The 23,462-nt window shown below is 52.1% G+C and overlaps 1 long non-coding RNA gene across 1 annotated transcript; it reads right to left on the reverse strand.

Moving 5' to 3' along the window:
- Positions 1-612: 612 nt before the first annotated feature.
- LOC115943962 (uncharacterized) lies at positions 613-14,601 on the reverse strand. The gene is made up of 3 exons (XR_004078531.2): positions 13,657-14,601; positions 13,473-13,556; positions 613-4,983 (listed from the first exon to the last, which is right to left on the reverse strand). It is a non-coding gene; the product is annotated as an uncharacterized LOC115943962 (long non-coding RNA).
- Positions 14,602-23,462: the final 8,861 nt, after the last annotated feature.

The raw sequence follows: 23,462 nt of genomic DNA on the forward strand, positions 1-23,462 counted from the left end.
ACACAACAAACACCCTGATTCAGAAAGCAGAGGAGTGGGAGAGTCCCAGTAAACTGTGTCCATAGCAAACCTAAAATCCTGCTCGGCAGGTATTTTCCCCCACCCAGGAGTGAGGATATTCCTGGAATCATCCCAATCCTGCTGTCTGGGAAGGCCTGGCCAGTGCACAGTACTTTGGAGTCTTGCTTCACCCTTGGGGGTTCTTTCTTCATCGTTATCTTCCTTATCTGCACAGGTGGGGGTGGGCATTGGGAATACACCCTTCTTGGGAGCTGGGCAATTTCCAGCCCACTTCCATCTGTAGAAGGGTAATCGTAAATTCCAGCCACAAATTCTATTAGTCCTTGTACATAGTTTCTTTGGCACTACTACTTCTCTCAAAAATTTAGTTAACTTCTCTTCTTTTTATTCTTTTTTTTTTTAAAGATTTTATTTATTTATTTGAGAGAGAGAGAATGAGAGACAGAGAGCACGAGAGGGAAGAGGGTCAGAAGGAGAAGCAGACCCCCCGCCGAGCAGGGAGCCCGATGTGGGACTCGATCCCAGGACTCCAGGATCATGACCTGAGCCGAAGGCAGTCGCTTAACCAACTGAGCCACCCAGGCGCCCCTCTTCTTTTTATTCTTAAATAATTATATTTTTAGAATATTTTCAACAGGACATTGATGTAAACATGAGGAAGACAATAAATATAGTCTATGCCTCTCATTTAAAAACAGGACAGCTGTGAGAGGCATTTTAGGTATGATTTCTTAAGATACATAGGCTCTAGAGCAAACAGTAAGTTTTTCCCATTTCAATCCATATAAGAATGCAACAAAATTCAAATTTCAATGTTCATGGCTACTTGACTCTTGTGAAAATATTATAACCAAGGAAGAACTGTAAAATATTCTGCAATGACAATAAAAAAGTAACTATAGATGGTGTACTTATACAGCATAAGATATATATTTAAAGTTTTTTTTAATGCCTTCGAACTTGAGAACACCAAAGAGACAGAGGAACAGTATCAACTTGCAAAGTCACAGATCTGGAAATGTCATTTCTCCATGGTTTCACTAATGTGTGTGCATATTTTAATTTGTATTTCTTCCTTCTGTGTCCTTCTTATCTGTGGTGTGTCTCATGACTGTTCTGGAGAGTCCCTTGTGGTAGCTTTCCTCTGCGATTTAGACACCCCTAGTCAACACTTGCATACATTTGGTGGCCTGGCGGCTGAGGGTATAGCATTCTGACCCACATCAAAAGGCTGAACTTCGTTGATTTTTTTTAAAGATAAATTGTTCTCATTTTAAATATTACTAACTGATTAAATCAAAATGTAGTTAACTTCTTACCTAATCTGTTTGATTCCAGTTAGCTACATTGTCAATAGCCTCTTTCCAGTGCTTTTTGATACATGCTTTTCTCTCTCAACTTAATTGCAGTTTCCTTGAGCCTCTTGATCTTTGATGGTAGAGTAATACCCTTAAGTCTCTTTTCTCTGATTTTTCCAAGTTATCCCAGGTGACAATTTACCAAATACTCTATCACTGGATACATGATGGCTATCCTTCCAGCCTCCACCATCAGTTTTCTCTTTGCCTTCATCAGCCCTGAAGCCAATGCAACAAATCTTATTTTCTGTTGCAGCAACACCCCACACTGGTTACTACTCTCTATCAGTCAGGAGCAGCTAAGTTATGTTATAGTAACAGATGATTCCAAAAGTTCTGTGGCTTCAAATACCAAAACTTTAATTCTTAATCCATCGAGGATTGGCTGGGGACTGCTCTGGGGCATGATCACCTTCATCCCAGCACCCAGATCAATGGGGCAGCCATGCTCTGGAACACTGACAGTCACTTCTGTTCATAATGGTCACAAGGACTGCCCTACCCACAGGGAGCCAGGTGCAGCTCCATGAGGTTCCCAGAAGACAAGAGCTGAGCTACTGAGCGAAGTATTAATACTTTCCCCAAAACCTGTGACTTCCACAAAATGTGACTTCTGAGGATATTGAGAAAACTGGCAAAGAGTTTGGGGTTGAATTAATGGTAATTACATAGAAAACTAAGTAAACAAAAAAGAAAGCAATCAAGAGCTCCAAAGAAAACAAAAGGAGTCCATTGTAGTTGACCACTTGGCTCAGTTACAGAGGGTATTTTCACGAGAATACCGAACATGGAGCATTGATCTAATGAACTGTTCTATGTCACTCTAATGGGACCTTTTGAGGAGTGAACATGGGCAGAAGAGGCAAAAGGAAAGGAAGCTAAGTCCACATCTATATATGGGGAGGTAACCGCCAGCACCCCAAATGGAAAGCCCAAGAGGTAGCGATGTGATCATGCTGCGGCAGACAGAGTTCTAAGATGCCCCCAACATTCCAGTCCCCGTTCTACACATACCTCCTCCCACAGAGTCAGACGCTAATGCAGGTGTTTCTGCGAAGGCATTTAACAGATGTGATTAAGGCCCAAATCAGTTGACCTTAAGATGGGGAGGTTATCTGGTAGGCCTGACCCAATCACATGAGCCTGTTTATCTGGGTCTGGGGGTCAGATATGGGAGGTCAGAGAGATTGGAAGCATGAGAGGGATTTGAGGTGGGAGAGATTTTATGTTGCTGGCTTTGAAGATGGAGGAGAGGCTATATGGCAAAGAACATGGGTGGCTGAGACTGGCCTCCAGATGATAACTGGAACTGGGGACCTCAGCCCTACAACTGCAGAGAACAGACTTCAACCACAATCATGTGAGCTTGGTAGAGGGCCCTGGGATCCAGAGAAGAATATGGCCTGGGTGATGGCTTGATTTTGGCCTTGTCAGAACCTGAGCAGAAAAGCCAGCTGGCCCATTCCTGGACTTCTGACCTACAGAGCTGCCAGATCACAAATGGCTGTTTAAAGCTGCTAAAACTTGTGGTAATTTGTTACGCAATAGAAAACTCAAGCACGCGCTGTTTGAGTTATAGAAATAATCAGGGAAAAGAGGCAAGAAGGGTTGTCTCTGGGATGGGGGAAGGAAGGCAGGGAAGCTGAGGGATTGCTGTTTCATAACAAACCTTGCACCTTTAAGGTATCTGCATATATAACTTTGATGGAAGGACTAATCACAATTAAAAGATGTGTCAGACTCTCCATGAAACCTTCCCTGGAGGGCCACTGGTCGGGCCACTGGTCTTTGCATATTATACCACTGTTAACTGACATGGTAGATAAAAATGTTCTCAAATCACAGCAGTGATTGTGATTCTTCCCTCCACCTTTTCCTTTGGAAGGAATGATCCAGACACCTTGTGGACAGGTCAGACACTGACATTTTTTGATTACGTACCTTTAGATGGATCAACACTAAAAAAAAAAATGTGATGTTTTCTCTTACTCTCCTCAAAACTTTTCCCCAGAAAATTTTTCATTTGTCAAGAGGAGAACTTTGGAGGTGGTTTTGGAGAGAGACTTAGAACATTTGTAATTTGAGTAAGATTAAATCTATTTTCAAGGAAAAAAAAAAAATAGATGTCAGACTACCAGCACCCAATTTCTGTAGAGTGAACGCTTGTGTCCCTCCCCATCAAATTCATAGGTTGAAACCTAACCCCTCATGTGAGGTGGGGCTTTAGGGAGGTGATTAGGTCATGAGGGTAGAGCCCCCATGAATGGGATAAGGGCCCTCACGGAAGAGACTCCAGAGAGCCCCTTTGCCCTTTCTGTGTTGGACCCAGCGCTTTGTGAGGTTCATATCTATGAACCAGAAAGTGGGTTCTCACAAGACACAGAATCTGTGGCACATTGATCTAGGACTTTCCAGCCTCCAGAACTGTGAGAAATAAATGTCTGTTGTTTATAAGCCACCCAGGCTGTGGTATTCAGTGATAGCAGCCCAGATGGACTAAGACAGCAACAAAATCTATCCCCACTTTCTATAGCAGTGACTGACCCCATTCCCCACACACCTGTGCAGTTATATGTGGCCAGGTGACCCAGTTCTGAGTGAGAGAATATGAGTGGAGGGGCTGTGGGCTGCTTGTGCCCTGGGGCTTTTAAGAGGGTGGGTTTCTAACCTGTGTGTTCTCTTTCCCCTTCTGCCAACTGGATGATTATGACAACAAAGCCCTCAGGGATGATGGAGCCACCAAATAGAAGAGACAGGGACCCAGAAATCTGGCCAACAGTGCTCTCCTGGATGGTCACTGTATTTGAGCCAGAGCAATTCAGGGCCTACCTGTTACTGGGGCTTACCTTGCCTTAACTAATGTAAAAGCACAAGTGAGAGGAAAGGATGGGAGAAAAATAAGCAAACGAGATACATGTAGAAGGGGCTCGGTGCCAGGCAAAGTGAGGGTTGTGCTTTGTTCTACAGTGTTATTCTCTAGAGTTGGCTTCTTCGTGGCAGCCAGGCTGTGGGGTGCCCGCTCTGGGCATCGTCCTCCCTACTTCTCCTTCCCAGGGTGGTTACTGCCTCTAAATCCTGCAGCCATGGCCCAGAGCTGGGCTGAGGGTGGCTGGGATTTATCCAGGACCATCCAGTGATGTCCTGATGCTCGGGCCCCCCACTCACAGAAGGCAAGCAGTGTCCTCTTCATCCAGCCCAGTCCAGGGGTCACTCGCAGGCTCCTGTCTCCTGACTTAGTCACAGTATCATAAAGAATTACTCGCTCCAGGAGGACTTTGACCCTGAGCCTTTGCAGCCCTCAAGTCTGACCATTTCAGAGTTGGATGGTTGGATGAAAAACTTCTGACCCAAACCTCATCACAGTCACTGATGGCTTGATGAGTGAAAAGGAGAACAAGCCATTCTCTGTTGTATGACATGGGGGTGGGGTAGAAAACTGTTTTCATGTCCCATCTCCCAGTGGTCCTGGAGTACAAAATAATTCATCAGGTCCTAAATGATGAAAGCCGGCTTCACATCTGGTGCACACTTACAAGGCAAAAGATTAAAACCAGAAATGCTTCTGAGACCAGCCATCGAAAGACCGAAGAGATATTTACAGTGTCTGCAACAAATGTAGGAGGAAAGCATGTTAAAATGATGGATGGTCCCTTCCAGGCTTGCTGGAGCAGATGGCTCTCACTCCTAAACACTGCAACTGACATGGGATCCCGCCTTCCTTCCTGATAATCTGGGAGGATCTCTGGTTGCCATGATAATCGCCTGTTCTGTGTGTCCCCTCCCAGTCTCACCCCTTGGTCGTCTGCTGTTCGTAATTTGTGATCCTTTCCCTGGGTGGGTGTTCAGGGTCAAATGCTGCATTTCATCCTTTTGACACGACTCGGAGATTCCTGCCAAGCCCCGGTCAGTACCGATAAGCCCCAACCTTTGGGAACACTTCAGAACTCCCCTGACACATGGACATGCTCCAAGGAAGGTGCCATTCCTTCCCATTTTATGGGTGAGAAAACTGAGCCTCAGTCGGCTTGAGAGACTTCCCCCCACCCCCACCCCCGCCCCGGCCACACATACCAAGATTCAGAGCCCAGAGCATCAGCCTGGAGTTCTTTCACCTCATGTTGGTGTCCCCACCCCCAGCCTATGGGAAGCTAGCTAATTAATGGGGGGATTTATCAAATCAATTAAATCAGAGCAAGGCTGGTCCATTCTGAGCTCTCATGGAAATCCTGTCTAATGAGTATTCCCATTAATGGGATTGGGAGGATTTGCAATAGACAATATAGGATAAGGCTGTCTTTAATTCTTGGCTGTTTGCATGCAGGACTTAGGTGAAGAACAGGAAGGGTGGTGAGGTTTAGCTGATAGTATACAAATGAAGCAGGATTCTTTTATGCTAGTACTCCAGATGATATTGCTTAGGCATCATGAAATCCCAGAAATGGGGGCCGGAGACAATCTGCTGGGTCATGCCCACCTGATTCATGGTCAGGTGAGCTCTTGGGGGACATAGGGTCTGTTGTCTCCTCTGGGGGGAGGGGGGAAGAACATTCATCCATCCTCCACACCTGCCATATGTTCAGTTGGTTTTCTGGGCTTTGGGTTTCCTCCATAGGATAGTAAATCAAGAGAGTCAGTAGCTATTATACCTGGTTTTAGAGTTAAATTAGTTGATTTAAAATATCTTCAAAATGTAGTCTGAGTTGATTCTGTGTGAGCCTCTTTGAACTGGAGCTTCCTGATTTGGTATTTGGTATGAAACTTCTTTCACAGGTAAAACAGATAGCTGTACAACCAGGGCTATTGACATTTCAGGAAAAAAGAAATGTTCCCCCCTCCCTCCCAGCACTCCCCACCCCGCCCCCCACCAGGAAAAGGAGAGGAGAAGTTGAAAATGAATTAGTTTAATCTCATTACAGGTAACTTGAGAGCAGCCAAGAGGCTGCCATCTCTGATCAGAAATCATTTCCTGGAAGTCCAGAAATAGTTTCCACTGGAAACTGCTGATTAAGCCCCTTTGAGTGGTCTGCCTTGGGTCTGGTGGGTGACCATGAGGTAGGCCCCCCAAAGGCTCCTCTCCCAGTGCAGGAGGATGCCCCTGGGTCTGGGCCAGCCCTGGGGTCAGGTACTGGACAATCGTCCACTCCACTTCCCCTCTGTGTCCAGTACCTCAGCTGTACAGCCCCTCAGGAAGCAGGTGCCCAGGGAATGGGACAATTCCTCATCCACATTCTGTTGTCGCCTTGAAGTCCCCCTTTAATGTCATGGTGAGGCAGGAACTCTTGGACTGAGAAGTCTGGACTCGAGCACTGCAGACCAGACTCCCAGGATGGCCAAGAGTGGGAGGGGCAGGTGAGCAGCCCACTTGCAGACCCATTCGGGAGGGGCACACACTCTTCTACCCACCGCACCTCCACCACGTGCTGGTGACACAGAGGTCCAGTGGTGCAGGAGCTGCCCCTGCCCTTGGGGAGGCCTGCAGTGCCAGCCAGGAGGGACCAGGGATGCCCTGGGCCTCCAGGACACTGCCAAGCTAAGGGGAGCCGGCACTTGAAAGCAGACGTTGTTGCAATATCACAAGGCAGTTTTAAACATTGTTGCAACATTGTTGCAGCTTTTTAAAAAATGGCCTCAAAGTTTTTGACACCTCTCCCATTGGATCTGGACAGCTCTTGACTGCTTTAACCCATTGAGTACAGTAGAAGGGAAGGTTTGTGACTTCTTGAGCCTCCATTCCTTCCCCCCAGCTCCCACCTGGCTCTCTTGGAGGGTATTTCATTCTCTCCCTCTTGGAGCCCTGAGCGTCCGTATAAGAAATCCAGCTACCCTGACCTGGTGGCTGATCCCCACCACAGCGCCAGGCATGTCAGTGAAGAAGCATCTTGGCAGTCGACCCTCAGGTCCTCCAGCCTTCCAGACCTCCCAGCCGAGGCCCCAAACACTGGTGAAGCAGAAAGAAACCATCCCTTCCAGGACCCGTCAAGATTCTTAGCCCACAAATCAATGGTTGTTGCTTTAGAGCATTGTGTTGGAGGTTGTTCGTCACACAGCAATAGCAACTGGAAGAAACATGGTTTCTTTAAACCAAGAAATGACTGGCCTAGTGCTCAGAGAAAAATGATCTCTTTCAGTCCTGGGAAGGGGGAAACCAATGATGGTAGCCTTTCGTTGACATCTGGACTCTATGGGTGAGCTAAAGGATTTTCAAGGGGACTTATTCTGTGTTTGACTGAGGGACTCACTTGAGACTCCCCTGGTGCTCACAGCTGCCTGGTAGGTGCACTCAGGGACCCCAAGTGGTGAGCTCTCTGCCTCCTCAGAGCCTCCTCTGACAAGAGGGGTGAATGTTCAGCTCCATGCCATGCATCTGGCACACAACCCATTTAGAGTCCTTGCAGCCCAGCCTCCTCCTCAGGAGAATGACTGGGACTCTGGCCATCCTAGGCCTGGCCCCTCTGACACATTCTCCAAAATTCCATGTTTCCATAACTTCCTTATTCATTATTTAATTCCATTACTTAATTTGAAAAACACTGAAGAGCTGATGATTGCTATTTTCTCCAGGAAAAGAACCATTTCTTTGCTCTTCTGCCAACTCGCGCATGTACAGACCGTTTTTCTCCCTATTTACTTGTTGTGACAGTCATTGCTAATTATTTACTGTGTCGACCAGCTCTTGCTGCATAACAAGGTAGCCCCAACCTTAGTGGTTCAAAATAACAATAAACATTTACTATGACTCACAGTTTCTGTGGATTTGGGAAGGGCTAAGCTGGGGGCTTCTGGCTTGGGGTCTCATGGGATTGCAGTCATGACATTGGGACTGCAGTCATCCGAAGACGTGACGGGGGCTGGAGAATGAGACTCACAGTGATTTCCCAACATGGCTGGCAGGTCAGTAACAGTTGCTTGTGGGAAGCCTCCATTCCTTTTCACTCGGTCCTTTCCATGGGGCTGCTGGAGTGTCCTTACAACACGGTGGCTGACTTCCCTGACCCAGAGCGAGAGGTCTAGAGAGAGAGCCAAGCGACAGCTATCCTTTTTTCTGATGTCACTTCTGCCACATTCAAATCATTGGCTCTTCAGTGACTTGCTAAGTCTGGCCCAGATTCAAAGGGGGTAGGCATAGGGGGCAGTGGAGATTAAGCTCTACCTTTTGAAGTGAGAAATGTCCAAAAATTTGGGGACATATTTGAAAACTACCATACTTACCCATTATTCAGTGTCCATTATCCCCTTCATCCTGCAATTTTATGCTAAGCAGCAAGATGCCTGGCTAAAAGACTACATTTCTAAGCCTCCCCCAAAGCAGATGAAGATTAGTGAGATGGATGTAGAAGTTGTTGGGTGAGATTTGCCAAAAGCTTTGTAAGAATGGGAAGAAACAGCTGGCATTTGCCCTATCCCTCTTCCTCTTGCTGACTGCTCCGGATGCAGATGTGATAGTTCGTGCTCCAGCAGCCATTTTGTGACTATGAGGCAGCCCCAAAGCTGAAGGCATAGCTACAAATCAAAGAGAAAACTGAATGGAGCCTGTGTCCCTAGTGACATCATGGAACCTCCCATAATTTACTTGAATTTTCTAACACTGAACTTCTTTTACAGGGAAGGGTACTAGCAGTTCTTGATATTTATACCAGGTTTACTAACAGAGGAACACAGATCCTAACTGATAAATTCATATTGTTCTTTCTTCAAACCTGGCTTGCACAGGACTCATCATTGTATTTCTGGGCCCTCTTCCTACATGATGTTCTTCTGCAAATGGGGTGGTCTGCTTGGTGTTTGTAAGTTAAGTTCCTGAGTGAACTTATTGATTCAGATCATCACAATAATCCATTTGGACACAGCCTCTCATGTCAGACTAAGTCATAGGCCACCTAAGGATGGGGAACTTTGGGGTCTAGGCCCACTCCTGATCCAGTCACCTGCGGCCTCTGGGGATAGGTAACATGATGTGGTTTCTGCCTGGGGAAGAAGGTGAGTGGGGAGTGGTTGTGCTCCACTGTGGGAGAGAGAGGCTGCCGGAGGGGAGCACTGAGTCTGTCATCATATGAGAGGTCCGGGTCTGCGCCAGCAGGACCCTCGGGTCATTCAACAAACCAGGTCACCTTCATCACATACAGCTCCTCTGATTTCTGAAGCCCATTTCCCAGGGGGTATTTCAGCTCTTCCCACCTGGTCAACCAGAACACGTATCTCCTGCTCAGCCGTCCTGGAGCACCAGAACTACAGTCAGGAGTCCTGGATTCACGTCTCTACCCCACCATCCCTTTGTGAAACTCATTTGAAATAGAAGTTACTATTGCTCCCTAAAAACCACCCAAAACTTAGTGGCTTGAAATAACCATTGTAGTCCATTTCGTTCACAACTCTGCAACTTGGGCAAGACTTAGAGAGGTTGGCTCCTCTCTGCTCCACTCAGGGTCAGCGGGGGCGTCTCCACTGTCTCAGGAGAGCCCACTTCCAAGATGGCTCCCCCACATGGCTGGTAAATTAGTCCTGGTGGTCCACTGGGGGCTCAGCCTTGGCTTGGGTTTGGGGCCTTGATTCCTCTGCAAGCTGGCCTCTCTATAGGCTGTTGGGGCTTGCTCCCAGTATGGTGGGCTGACTTCCAAGAGCCAGCGTCCCAAGGGATGGAAGGGAAAGTGCATTTTTATGACCTGGCATCCAGAAGTCACTCAGCAGCACTTCCCACCAGAGTCTGGGACTGGGGCTGTCAAAAGGCCCACCCAGATTCAAGAGGAGGAGACATGGACTCCACTTCTTGATGGGGAAGTAGCAAGGTTCTAGCAGAGCATGGGGAATGGGAGAGATTACCGTGGCATTCTTTAGGAAGTACAACCCGCCACGGAGAGTAAGTGTGCCTGAGGCCCTTCGTTGCTAAAGTTGGAAGGTATCTGATTCCACCGCAGTTCATAGGACCTGGGAGAGGCCAGAAATGCCACGGCGCAATCCCCCTTCCTTCCTTTTGGGAAACCGAAGCTCTTTTTTGAAAAAGAGATATTTTTGTTCTTTTTCTATAATTTCACAAGTGCCACGGTGAGATATGCCTCCCCTACAGAACCACGGGCAGTGTGGAACTGGGCCCATCAGGGGAGGGATTTCTGTGGTTGAAGAGTCGGCTCCTAAGATTGCACCCAAGGCCACTTCCCAGAGGGAGGTGCTGAAAGTGACCCCCACTCAGAGTCTTGCTGCACCCTGGAAATATCCCCCAAGGGCCTCCGATGCAGAGACAGGGAAAAAGATCCTACAATCTCTGACTTTCCCAGCCTCCCCTGGAGCTGGGCATGCCTCATGACTGCATTTGGACCAATGGGATCTTAGGGACGCATGGAGAGAAATACCATGTCCAAGAAACCCCCATACAGGGAGAGGTGAACCCTTGCTGCCTTCTGCTCTCCTGGCACCCACCAACCATGACCCAGAGTATTGCTGGAGCTTTAGAAGCTGCCATGAGGGTTAAGGAGCCCCCACACCCACATTGCTACTTCCCTCAGGGCTGCTTTTACTAGAGGACATGGAGCTCTTCTCTTCCTGAAGCAGGCTGTGCTGGGTTTTCTGGGACACACAGACTCACTCCAGTGTGATTCCTGGACCAGGCAAGGCCTCTCAGCTAGGAGGCAAGAAGCAGAGCCCTCCGGGCCTTGCTGCCTCCCCTCCCCTATTGGGAAGGCCAAGGGTGACAAGTCCTGGGGAAGGGGGCTCCTGGGTGGCTCAGTTGTTAAGCGTCTGCCTTCGGCTCAGGTCATGATCCCAGGGTCCTGGGATCGAGTCCCGCATCAGGCTCCCTGCTCGGCAAGAAGCCTGCTTCTCCCTCTCCCGCTCCCCCTGCTGTGTTCCCTCCCTTGCTGTCTCTCTCTGTTGAAAAATAAATAAATAAATAAATAAGATTCTGGTAGCTTGACTCCAGAGCTCATACTTTAAAAAAAAAAAAAAGGTTCCTGAGGAAGGACTACAATTGGACTAGTGCCCTTAAAAGAAGAGGAAGAAATTGGAGAGAGCTCTTTTTTACTCTCACTACCATGTGAGGACACTGCAAGAAGGTGGCCATCTGTATGCCAGGAAGAGAATTCTCACCAGATGCCAACACCTAGATCTTGGACTTCCAGCTTCCAGAACAGTGAGAAATAAATGTCTGCTGTTTGAGCCACCCAGCCAGTGGTGTCTTGTTAGAGCAGTCAAAGCTGCCTGAGATTCCCTGTGATGCCCGAGTCATGATCCCACTGCACAGGGGGGACCCAGCTCTGAGAGGCAGAGTGGGCCACCCGAAGGCCACATCCAGGACCTAGGTGAGAGCCCTGTTCAGATTCCAAACCCAGTTTATAAGTGAGAAATGCTTTGGGCTGCAAGGAACAGGACCCAGCCAACAGTCACATAAACAAATAGAGGTCTCCCATAATAAGATGTCAGGAGGTAGGCCTTCCCACGGCTGGGAGAAGTGGCTCAAGGGTGTGGACAAGGGCCCAGCTCCTTCTCCCTGAGCCTCCATCCTCCTTAAAGTGTTGGTGTTCTGCTGTAGAGACCCTGGCCACAGCTCCGGGTCCACAGTTAGGGCTAGAAGCCAGGGGAGGGTGTTGGGAGCCTATGACTTAAACTCTCTGTGCAGCAACGTTCCCTGACGACTTTCGCTTCATTTTGCTTGGCTACACCAAACAACAGGGGAAACTGAGGAAGCAAGTCTGACTTCCCTGTTCTTGTGGTAAGAGGCAGCACGGGACAGGGGCCGAGGATGCCCAGCGTCAGCCACCCCCAGCATCGCCTTACAGATCCTGTTCTCTGATTCAGACTGTCGACTTGGCACAGTCTGGGGGACTCATTCAGATTTGCAGTGCCCGGTAAGATGTAGTTGGATACCTAAGAAGTGAGCATGCTCTGATGTGTGGGTGTTTATGTTCCTAGTGGCGAGGGGGTGAGGATGAAGTGTTCCCAATTCCCGGCCTCTGGCCTGCTTCAGACTGGCAGGGTTTCCCTGATGAGGGCTGATGGCTGCTTTGCCAGAGAGGCGCAGGGGCCTGGGATTCTCAAGCTCACCTTGAGCTTGGTGGAGGCAACTGTAACCCCACGGAGCCTCCTCACAGGTGGGATGGGGCATCCCCTGGATCTAAAGGGAGCACGCCCTCTCATCCTTCTTCCCCCAGCTGTGCTGCATGACTCTAGCTTCTCCCACTAAGATGAATGGTTCTGCACAGGATTATCCTAAAGCAAGCCATTGCTTTGAGAGAAGCCCTTTCTATACAGCTGTTTCCTGGTTCAAGGCACTGCCCCGCACAACCCATGGGGACTCTGGGTGGTACTTGGCCCCTCCCGTGCTCTTACTGTCCAGTTGGTTTACCCGTTGGTTTCCCTATGCAGCTCATATCATGTCAAGGCCTCACTGGCCACTCCCTGTGGGCACGTGGGTGCATTTCCATCTGTGGCCCGCACAACCCTGCCCCTTCAGGTAGGTTAGCTGGAGACCCCTACAGGGTTAAACGTCTCTCCCGGAAGCCAGAGAAGCTGCAGCGTTCTCATGTGGAGTACAATTGGCAAGTTCATTTAGGTCCATGAGTGGTGGCTGCTGGGAGGCATGGAGGTGTGGCTTCTGAGCTAAGTACCCAGGGTGCCCAAATGCAGAGGGAACTCATGGCTAGTGCAGACAGAAGGCAGCAAAGCTCGGCGGGAGCATGAAGGGGCATCCAGGGAAGCTGAGATGTGTGCAAGGCTGGGTGGGTTAGCGGGAGTGTGTGGGTCCCTCGGGGACAGAAGTTAATTTGGGTGTGACAATAGAGGCAGCCCAAGATCAGCAGGGTGTGCTGGGGGGGTGGGGGGGAGGGCAGTGCTCCAGGAGGCAAGTGACGCCTGCCGATGGCATGGGCCCCAAGAAGCGTGGCAAGAGCCGACAGTCCAGTCATGTGCTGGGGGAGCCCCGACATAGGCAAGAGCCTCAGTAGGGGCTCCCAGGTGAGTTCAGTGTGCTGGCCCAGGCAGCTAGATGCCATGCAGGGGTGCGGAGGGGGCACAGGAGAGAGAAAGAAGGTTGAGAAGCTCAGAAAGGGAAAGTGGAAAAGGAGTGAGGGGTGGGAGGAGCCTCAGGGATAGCCAAGAAGAACAGACCTTGAGGGGATGGGTCCTTCAAACCTCCGCTCTGCTGTGTGATGCTGGGCCGCCTCGGGAACCTCTCTGAGTCTGTTTCCCCATCTGAACAGAGCAAAAAAAACACCTGCTGTGAGGGGAGCATCAAATAACGTTAACATTTCAATGTGGGTTATGGCACCCACCATGTGGCAGGTGCACATACCATGGCAGTTATCTTCCCTCCTTCAAATCTGGGGTCACCGTTGGTCACCAGGTGACCTGGAGACCTCATTTCATCAGGTAGGGTCAGCCCGCTCCCTCCGGTGTTCTGGGGGAGGCCCCCGGGCATCAGGCTCTGACCGCGCAGCCGTGTCCCTGGCAAGGACAGCATTTGCACCGAGGAGCCTCCAGGGCTCTGGGCGGCGGCACTGGGAGCAGATGCCGGCAGCTGCTGCTTGCCCCACAATGTGGCTTTTGTCCGCCAGGGTGGCCGTGGAGGCCGGGAACGACCTGCGCTGGGGCTGGCCGAGCGCAGCCCAGAGCTCTCAACAAAGCGGCTTAGAACGGCTGCCCCCAGGCCCTGGGCAGTCGCTTTTGTTATGCAAATGAAGGAGGCGGTTCCCAGCAATCTCTGCCCTGGGCACAGCGAACCATTTTGTGATGCAGATGAAGTGAGGTCTCCAGGCCCCCACCTGCCCGCAGTCTGAGGCGGGGTGCTTCTAGACCCCGATCTTGCCCTGCTCCTCCCCGTTGTGCTCCGCAGCTTGGCTTAGTGGGCACTGCCCGGTGCACCATGCAGGGCCAGAGCTGAGCTCTCTAGGGGACTCTCAGTCCAGCCAGGAGGTGACAGGACCAGAAGAAAGAAGCAGAGGCAGAAGGACATTACCTCAAACTGTGCAACCACCCGGGAAGAATGAGACCAGGCAGCTGGGAGAGGCCCCTCTGAGCAGGCGCCCCTGAGGCTGAGCCCGCCAGGCTGGGGACGGTGTCTGGGGTGGACGGACTCATCGGCAGAGGGACTGTGTGTGCCAAGGCCCCAGGGTGGGCCACCTGGTTCCAGGGGGAGGCTGGCTGGTGTGAAAAAGGCCCATCCATGGACTCATGGGCACACAGACCTTGAATGGGGTCCCAGGGCTGGGCCCGCCTGCCCAAAAGACACATACTACAGTGATCTGGCAAATTTCCAAATTTCTCTGAGCCTCAGTTTCCTTGTGTGTAAAAGGAAGAGAGGAATCACCTCTCTCACAGGGTTGTGGAGAGATGAATGAGATAATCCAGACACACTGTCAAGTCAGTGCCTGGCACATAATAAGCATGCAATGGGTAATAACGATGGACAGCCATTTGGCAATATTTACCAGGCTTACAAATGCATACACTTATTTCCCAATAATGCGACTTCCAGGAATTTATTCTACAAACATTCTCCCATGTGCAAAATGACAAATATTCAAGGTTATTCTTCAAAGATTTGTTTGTAGCAGCCAGAGATTAGAAACCACCCAACTGTCCATTTGCAGGGGTGGGTTCGATGGATTATGGTCTGTCCGTGCATATAAGAGTTCTCTTCAGCTTAAACAAGAATGCGGGTGCTCTCAGGTGCAGACACGGGAGCTGACTGCGCAGGACCTGGGAGGGGTAGACCAGCAGCCCGCACAGCAGCCACGGAGAGGAGTGGGGCTGAGTGCGGCCGGGCCCTAGGCTCCACGGGGCCCAGGGAAGAGGGAGGGCGTGCCAGGAAGAACAGTGTGCAGGGCCAAGCTGGTGGCTGGTATCCACACACACACCTGGAGGCCAACATTGACTCCTGCAGAAACGGACCGTCTTGGAGCGAGGCGGTGCACACAGCTCAGCAGTGGTGGAATAACACAACCAGTCACCATAGCAACAACCAGCAGTTGTAATTTACAGCAGGCGGGCAGCACCTAGTGTACAGGGGAAAGCTCCAGGTCCCCGGCTGGGCTGCCTCGGGGCAACACCTCTGTAGCCCTGGGTGTGCACGTGGCCCCGTGGGGTGACTCCCGGGCCTCAGTCTCCCCAGCTGTAAAATGAGGATCTGACCAGTGGCACACCTGCGCCTCCGTGCCTGGGAGTGAAAGGCTGGGAGGGAGTGGAGCATGCTTCAGAGCAGGCGCAAAGGCTCTTAGCCTCCCACGGCAGCCCCAGAGGGACAGCTTTGTCCCTTTTCTGGTCCCTATTGCCCTCATTAGAGTCGACTGTGTGCAGCCCTGGATTCCTGCCACCAAAGTATCTTCCAGATAAATAAATAATGACTACAGAAGAGGAAGAAGGCAGATTGCATTTCCTTTGGGCAAGAGGGCTCCCCAGGGGGCCTTCTGCAAGAACACAGGTGTGGGTCCCCTGCTTTTCAAGCCCCTTGCCCCTGCTCCCCTCCCCCAGCCCTTCCAGCTTGGAACCCGCCAAGTCATTCTACCACCTCCGTCTCCCCAAGAAGACACCGCCCAGACCACTGGCCTTGCCCCATGGCATGAAGCCAACCTCCTGAGGGCCATCAAGAGCTGCGTTGGGTGGGCTATGCTCAGCACCTTCCAGGCCTGACCCTTGCCGGGAAGGGCAGCAGATGATCTCTGACGTGTCAACCCCAGCCCAGTGGACAGCCCCTCCTCTGTCCCCTGTCCAGGATGCACAAGGCTCCTTTTTCCCTGTTGAGACGGGCCTATAGATCAATACAGGGAGCAGGCAAGGATAGTGGGGCCCTGGTGGAGGGGAGCACCCCAGAAGGGCCTCTGTCTGTACTTCCTTCCTCCCCACTTGCCTGCCTGGGGGGCGGGCCAGGCTGGCTCCAGGCTTTGGTCCCCTGCGCCCACTTTCTCACCGCTGTCTCACGAACACCCCACAACTGCTCATCAGGCCTGTCAGGGGCCTCTGGACTTGTCCCCACTTCCCTCCAAGGCTCTACCCTCTCTGCCTTGCTGCCCTCATGCAGGCACAGGGGGCTGCAGCTAGGAGGGGCTGGGCACAGGTGGTCAGCAGCTTAGTTCTCAAACGAGGAGCAGGAGGGCCAGGAGGGTGAGCCGCACTCCGTATGCAGCAGTGACTACTTTAGAGCACCTTTAAAAAAGAGTTAAAACAAACCCAGGAGGAGAAGGAATAGTATAGGAAACCCATGTGACATTCTAGGTAAAATGAATCTTACGCAGGTGGCTTGGCAGGATGCCCTCTTGGATCTTATTTGCTCTCGGGTGTTTGGGGTGGCAGGTTTGGGGAGAAGTCTGAGACGCCTCCGTCTCGCCACGCTCTGAATTGTATCCCCTTCTTTCCCAGACCACCTGTGCTGTGCTGCTAGGCCTTTTTCCCTAAATTAATTAATTAAACTGCTGCGTCATTCAAAAAGAAGAACCAAAACAGCATTTGTTTCTTAAACACTTCAGTGAATGAAAAGCAATGTTCCTGCTAGGCCTTTTTAGGGATAACCCCACGCCCTGGATGTTCCCTCCAAATGACCACCAATCACCGCAGACACAGTTTTGTCTCCTGCCAAGGGATTTCAGAGTTGGGCAGAGCGGTTTTGAGCGGTGAGGCTCTGCCGGGGCCCGAGGTCACCTGCCTATTCTGCGAAGCCCCTCTTCCAGCCAGACGGGCCTCGGCAAGGTGCGGGGCTCTGGGTCCCTGGCATAAGCAAGCCCTTGGCTTGACTTAGGGGCCAGTGGGGCCCACAGGCATGTTTGGGGGATGGTCTCTCTATGCTGTACAGCAACTCCAAATACATCCCTCGTGGTCTTGGGCAAACAAGACTATCTGGCCAGGCCTAATGACAGAAATATTGTGGGAAATTAAGCATCTGTCATTTAGATATTAGACTCTATTTTAGGTTGAACCTCTTTAAGGATTATGTTTCTTTCATCCTCAATGCCCCCTCTCAGCGTGCTCCTGAGGGCACTTCGAAGCTTTTGGGACAAGCATGCAACCTCTTAGGGTCCCGGTGGCCTTCTCTGAAATTCCAGGGAACGGGCCGGGAGCCCTGCTCAGCTAGATGCTTACAGCTCCCCATGTCCAGCTAGTCCTGGGGAATTTCCTCCATTTCTTGGTGCCTCCCCTCCACCCCCTGCTTCTGTCGCCCACCTAGGTCCTAGAGCTAATGATGCTCAGGGCCTTCTGATTTTGCCTTGACAGTGGGTGTTGTAGAGGGAGCAAGGTGCTGGAGGCTTCTCCACTCGTGTCTGACAGAGAAAACCCTGGCACCCCCCAGCAACAAGGCCCAGAAACAAGTGCGCTCCATCTCACCTCTGGGCCAGGGACCAGGCAGGGACACTGACTCCGAACCAGGCTGAGGAGGCTGAGGCCACCCTGGCACACGGCCCAGCCACCCCGAGGCTGGTCGAGAGTCTGTTCTGCCACTGTCCCCCACCGCCCCCCGCCCACTCCGTGTCCAGCACGCTGGCCACCCCCTCCTGGTGGGTGGCCTGGCTGCCTCACACTCCCAGAGAAAATCCAATGACTCGACTGGCCTAGGGACCTCTGCACCTTGCGTGCTTTGTGCGTGACCTTGCTTTTCTCCCCCAGCAGCCTCCGCTGCCCAGATGAGAAAAAACAGGTGACATGTGCCTCCCCTGGTCACTTCCCAGCCTCAGCCCTTCCTCTGGCCTCCAGGTACTCGAGTGAGCACACCTGGAACTATAAGTGCCCTGCTCTGGGGAAAAGTCTGGGAGTCCTGCTCTGCAGAAGCTCCTTCCTGGTGTGTTGGACTCAGGGCTGGGTTGAGGAGCACCTGTAACCCTCCAGCGAGACTGCACATTGCACTTGGCACAATGCACCGTGTCTCCAGCCCTCACACTCCCTGTTCCCTGGTCTGGACAGGTGACACAGCCCCTGGACATCCTTTTTCTTTCCTGGGGGCTTGCCCTGCCCTCTCGCTCTCCCAGCAACCTGTGCGGTCCCGTATGGCTGTGTTTATTCATTTGCCCACCCGGCTTCCTACTAAAGCCGTGAACTTCTTGGGGGCCACACTGGGCGCAAGGGTCCCAGCACAGAACTCACAGCATCTGGTGAGGGCCTGCCCACTGCCTCTGCCCCACAGTGCCCACCCCCCCAATCCCCATCAAGCACACAGAAAGACCCAGACTGGGCAGTGAGGGGCGGGGGTGGGGGAGGGTAAGATGATTTCCAAGCCCAGAAGCCACTCTTCCCTTCCCTTTCTCTGAGTAGGGAGGCAGCCACTGTGAGTTCCTGTGGAGCCTGGGTGAGAGGCTGAGAGGCTGAGAGGAACCCTCAGAGCTGCGGGCCTTTCTGCGCTGCTCTAGGCACGTCCCCCTCAGCCACCATTCCTACCCTTATCCACAGAACTGAAATGGGTTAAAATCTTGGGAGAATCAGGCCCAGTTAGAAAGGCCTTCCGGCATTTTTTTTTTTTTTTTTAGAAAAAAAAGCTTAATGCAAATCCAACTCGAAGAGGAAACAAACCTATTTGAGAGCTTTTTTCCCTAAATTAATTAATTAAACTGCTGCGTCATTCAAAAAGAAGAACCAAAACAGCATTTGTTTCTTAAACACTTCAGTGAATGAAAAGCAATGTTCCTGCTAGGCCTTTTTAGGGATAACCCCACGCCCCGGATGTTCCCTCCAAATGGCCTAATCTGGTAGGGACCAGCCTCGGGCCTGAGAGAATCTCATGTCAGCCAAGTCCCTGTGGACCCATGTGGCTGCAGGGTCTCTGGCTGCAGGGTCCCAGAAGGATTTTGCAGCTGGGCAGCCGTGGCAGATCGGCCACCCCCTCTTGTCCACCCCCACCAGGCAGGGGACGAGGTCGGTGCCTTCGGGCTGAGGGGCCTCTGCTTCTCTCAGGTCAGGCTGAGTTATCAGAGGAGAAGCATCTCCCTTCTCCTCAGTACTCAGGCAACTGTGAAGAGTCCCCCAGCACCACCTCATCCTCAGGGAAGACCTGATGAGGGGTCTCCCTGCCCAGGGTCGCGACACATCCTGGCTCCCGACTCTGGCCCGACTCCCCCACTCTGCTTCCCCCAGGCTGGTGGGGAGCAGGCTGTGCAGAAAGCAGGGGAGGCTGACAAGGGTGGGGGCGACAAGGAGGACATGCACCTTCCCCTCTGGGCACACACTCCATCTATACCTTGCTCAGTGATTCAGTCATAAGCGAGGAACCTCAATAGTCAGTACTCTTCCCGCTCCAGAGGGGAGAAGGCCCTGGGTGGAGGGAAACCCCTTCTCCAGTGCCAGCATCTGGAAACTCTGGAGCATCTCATACCGGGGACCTCCCACAGAGGCCTGACTGCTCGCCAGCGGCTCTTCCGCAAGGCCCCAGCCAGCCTCTGCCGGCGCCGTAATGTCAGCATCTGGAAGCTTCATGAACCAAATTTGTTTTGAAGAGGGATGAAAATAGGGTTACCAATTTTTTATTTTGTCCATTAAGGGTGTCATCACAAAACCACCTCTATCTACTGTAATCATTTCATTTTATTTATTTATTTGACAGAAAGACACAGTGAGAGGGGGAACGCAAGCAGGGGGAGTGGGAGAGGGAGAACCAGGCTCCCCGCTGAGCAAGGAGCCCGATGCGGGGCTCGATCCCAGGACCCTGGGATCATGACCTGAGCCGAAGGCAGACGCTTAACGACTGAGCCACCCAGGCGCCCCTGTAATCATTTCATTTTTAAAAAAGGATGTTTTTACGTCGGAAAAAAACCTTATATTAAAAACCGGATATATTCAGCTTTATAAATATTGATGAGGCTGCCCTCATTGTCTTATTTTACCCGAGACCAGGGCCTCTGTTGGCACCCGCCCCCTGCCCCGAGGCAGGCTGTGTCGGTCCCGCTGAGAGGCCTAGTGATGGAGGCCCTGCAAGTTTGGGGGCCTGAGGGCCAGGCGCTGTTGCAGGTTGCCTCTTCCCCAGACACAGCCCCCACGGTCCCAGGTGTGATTAGGGGCCCCCGGGCCAGCCCAGGTGTTTCCTGGAGAGCCCCTGGCCCAGGGCCCTGGAGGCTTGGGCTGGGCGCATCCTCCCTCCCAGGCATCTCTGGCCTCCACGGCTGGCACTGCCCGCGGCCAGAGCTCCCCAGACACGCAGCGCATGTTCCCAGCCAGCTGCCACACAAAGCTGCATTGTGGGTCTCCACCTGGCTGGCAAGCACGTGACCACAGAGGGTGGGCGTTGGGCCGGACGGGTGTGCCCCAATGCCTTCTTTCTGATCAGGACTCTGCATCCTCACATCTGACCCCACGCAGCTGGAGCCTGGCCAGGCAGGGTTTCGGGGGACCATGGAAACAGAAGAAAACACAGAGTTGTAAAACAAGAGAGGGCCTCTTGTCCAGGGTGTGCCAACTGGGCTCCTTCTGGGGTCTGCCTGGCACCTAGGCCCTGACTTGACTCCAGTCTCATCCCTTTGTCTCTGTCACTGGCCCCTTCTCCGTGAGAGGGCCTCTGAGCCCAGTGTTCTCGGAGCCTGGGCCCTAAGGCTCAGAGAGGGGCTGTGGGGTCGCCCCAGCCAAGGGTGCCCCGTGGGGCAGAGCCAGGACCAGGGCCTGCCCCCAGCCCAGGGCTCCCATACACTCCCTCTTCCCTCCCAGTCCACAGGTGGTTCTGACGTCGGGCCCCCAGGCTGGGCCACACTTGGCTGCAGGGAAGAAAGGGAGCCCTTGAACCCAGGGCTCCAGCCACCCACATGTGACCCCCCAGGAATATGGCTTTTATATACATAACAGAAAAGAGCAAGAATGCTCTGCCCATGTCCATGGACTCCTTCCCTGAGTGCACAGATCCGCTCAAGACTCTTACAAACTGAAAAACAAAACTACAGAAAATACCCAAACAGAAAAGCAGAGCCTCTCCCCTGGACCCACCATTGCATTCCTCTCCTTCCCAAACCCTGGACTAATGGGGAAATGGTTGGTGTGTCGAGGCATGTTCTACTAAATGGGCTATGACACCATCTAAAAAAGATCCCGAAAGAATATGGAAAGCATGTACTTCAGCTATTTCCCTGAGAAGTTCCGTCTTAGTGAAGGAACTACCATCCTCCTCCTGGCCCAGACCGGACCCCAGGGTGTCCCTCTAGAGTCCTCCCTCCCCTCATTCCCTGTATCCCTTTATCACACTGTACAGGGACCCCTGCCCCCTTCAGAGCCCACAAGAGGAACCCTGTTCCAGAGCCTTCCTCCAGCTGTGCCCCTCCCCACAGGCCCAGGGGACATGCTCACTCAGAGCCTTTGCCCCTTCTAGGCCATGTAGCAGGTACCAGGGACCTGGAAGTTCCCTGCCAAATGCCCCCCACCTGCTTCCTGGGCCTTCCCAGGGTTGCTTCTCCGTAGCTAGGCACACCTGTGGGCCTGGGGTTTCCAGTGTAGGGAGGAGTGTGCTGGGTGGGGAGTGGGAGCAAAGGGAATGGGCGGGGCCCAGGCCAGGGCTACTTCCTTGGGCTTACAAGGGAGTCTAGAAGGCTACATTTGAGCCTGGCTTCCCGGGTGCTTGTGAAGATGTGAGCGCGTCAAGGTGAATAGATAGAAAGCCTTTCATCAGCAGAGTATCCGGCTGGACCCATCACTTTCCCCCATTAGGACGGAGAGCAGGTAGGCTTTCCCTGATGCTCTGCCCTGCAGGCATGAAAGGCACCTTGGCCCTGTAGATTTCAGATCTGTCGGCCCCTCTACTGGCATTGTTGCCTGATCTGGGGGCCATTCCTTCCCCCGCCTCCTTCTACTTGTCCTGACACAGAGGTCAGGCCCTGCTCCTTGCCTGAGGCTCTGCATGCCACCAGAACAGCTCCAGTGAGGAGGAACCTCAGGACCTAGCTCCCACCACGCACCCTTCCCCTCGTTTTCAAGGCACATTTATTTCTCTTGGTGGTCATCACCCCCACCAGGTTTGTGAAGTGACCTCCCCTCTTTGTCCCCACCACTCCCTTCTCCCCACCCCTGGAGAGCACAGTGGGTTGCTTACTCCCCAACATTCCCCTTTTCCTTGCTGTTTTGGGTCTATTTTGATTCAGGTCCTCCTCCTCTGGCCAGTGACTTGGGGATCCGTCCTGCTGGGTAGTGGCTAGCCATTCTGCCCTCATCCCCCTGGCCAGGGACCGGTGACCTGTCCAGCCAATGAAATGTGAGCCAAAGTCGGCTGGGAGTCCCTGGGTAAGGGTTCCTCTCTGATAAAATAGACTCACCGAAAGAAATGGTCTAGCACATTCTGCTGGGCTTTGCCATGTCAGGATGTCACATCTTTTACCAGCTGAGGGTGAAGCTCCACCCTGAAGAGGGCTGTGCAGGGCATATGGCACTTGCTACTGCCCTTGTCCCTCCTTGCACTTCCCGCCCTGAGGGGCTCTGTTCTGATTGCTCCATCCCGCTTGAGCCTGGGGCCTTGCTGCTCACCACCCAGTGCACCTCTCACCCACCCTGCAGAGGCTCCCCCTCCCCGGCCCTACCAGGGGCAGTCCACCCTGTTACACTCGGCCCCCCACAATGTGTCTCTGGAGGGTGGGGGTTATCTCTTACCCAGCGCCATGCCCTGCTCCCCACCACCCCTGTCCCCACGTGCTGGCTGCAGACCACATACATCCAAGAGGGCTCCACAGAGTTGGCTGGAACAATGCATTTCTTATAAAATGTCCACGGGTGAACCTGCCTGTTCCGTTGTGCAATATCCTTCAGGTCCGTGAAGTATTAGATTTCTGAACTAGGAAAACATTTCTCTCTCCCTTGAGATTAATTAACAGCTTCTATTACAGGCCTCCAGTCTCTTATGCACAGTTCCAGAAATCTAAATATTTCTGAAAACCAAGACTTTCTCCGTAAGTTAGTGGCAAACACATTTAGTGGCAAAACCTTACCTGGTCAGATATAAGGATAATTCAAGTCTCATAATGAATATTTATATATTTCACCACACAAAAATGAGTATGCTTGCTAATGGGTTGCTGCCCCCAATCCTGAGAATTACTTAATATACAGTATATACACATTACTAATGGCCTAAAATTCAAATGTTCTGAGTTCAGAAAAACATCTTCTCCCCCCCCCCAGGGCTTCTGATAAGGAGTCATGAGACTGTGTTAGAAAGCA

The sequence above is a fragment of the Leptonychotes weddellii genome, chromosome 9, assembly GCF_054177405.1.
Source record: "Leptonychotes weddellii isolate Sample4059 chromosome 9, ASM5417740v2, whole genome shotgun sequence".
Lineage (NCBI taxonomy): Eukaryota > Metazoa > Chordata > Mammalia > Carnivora > Phocidae > Leptonychotes > Leptonychotes weddellii.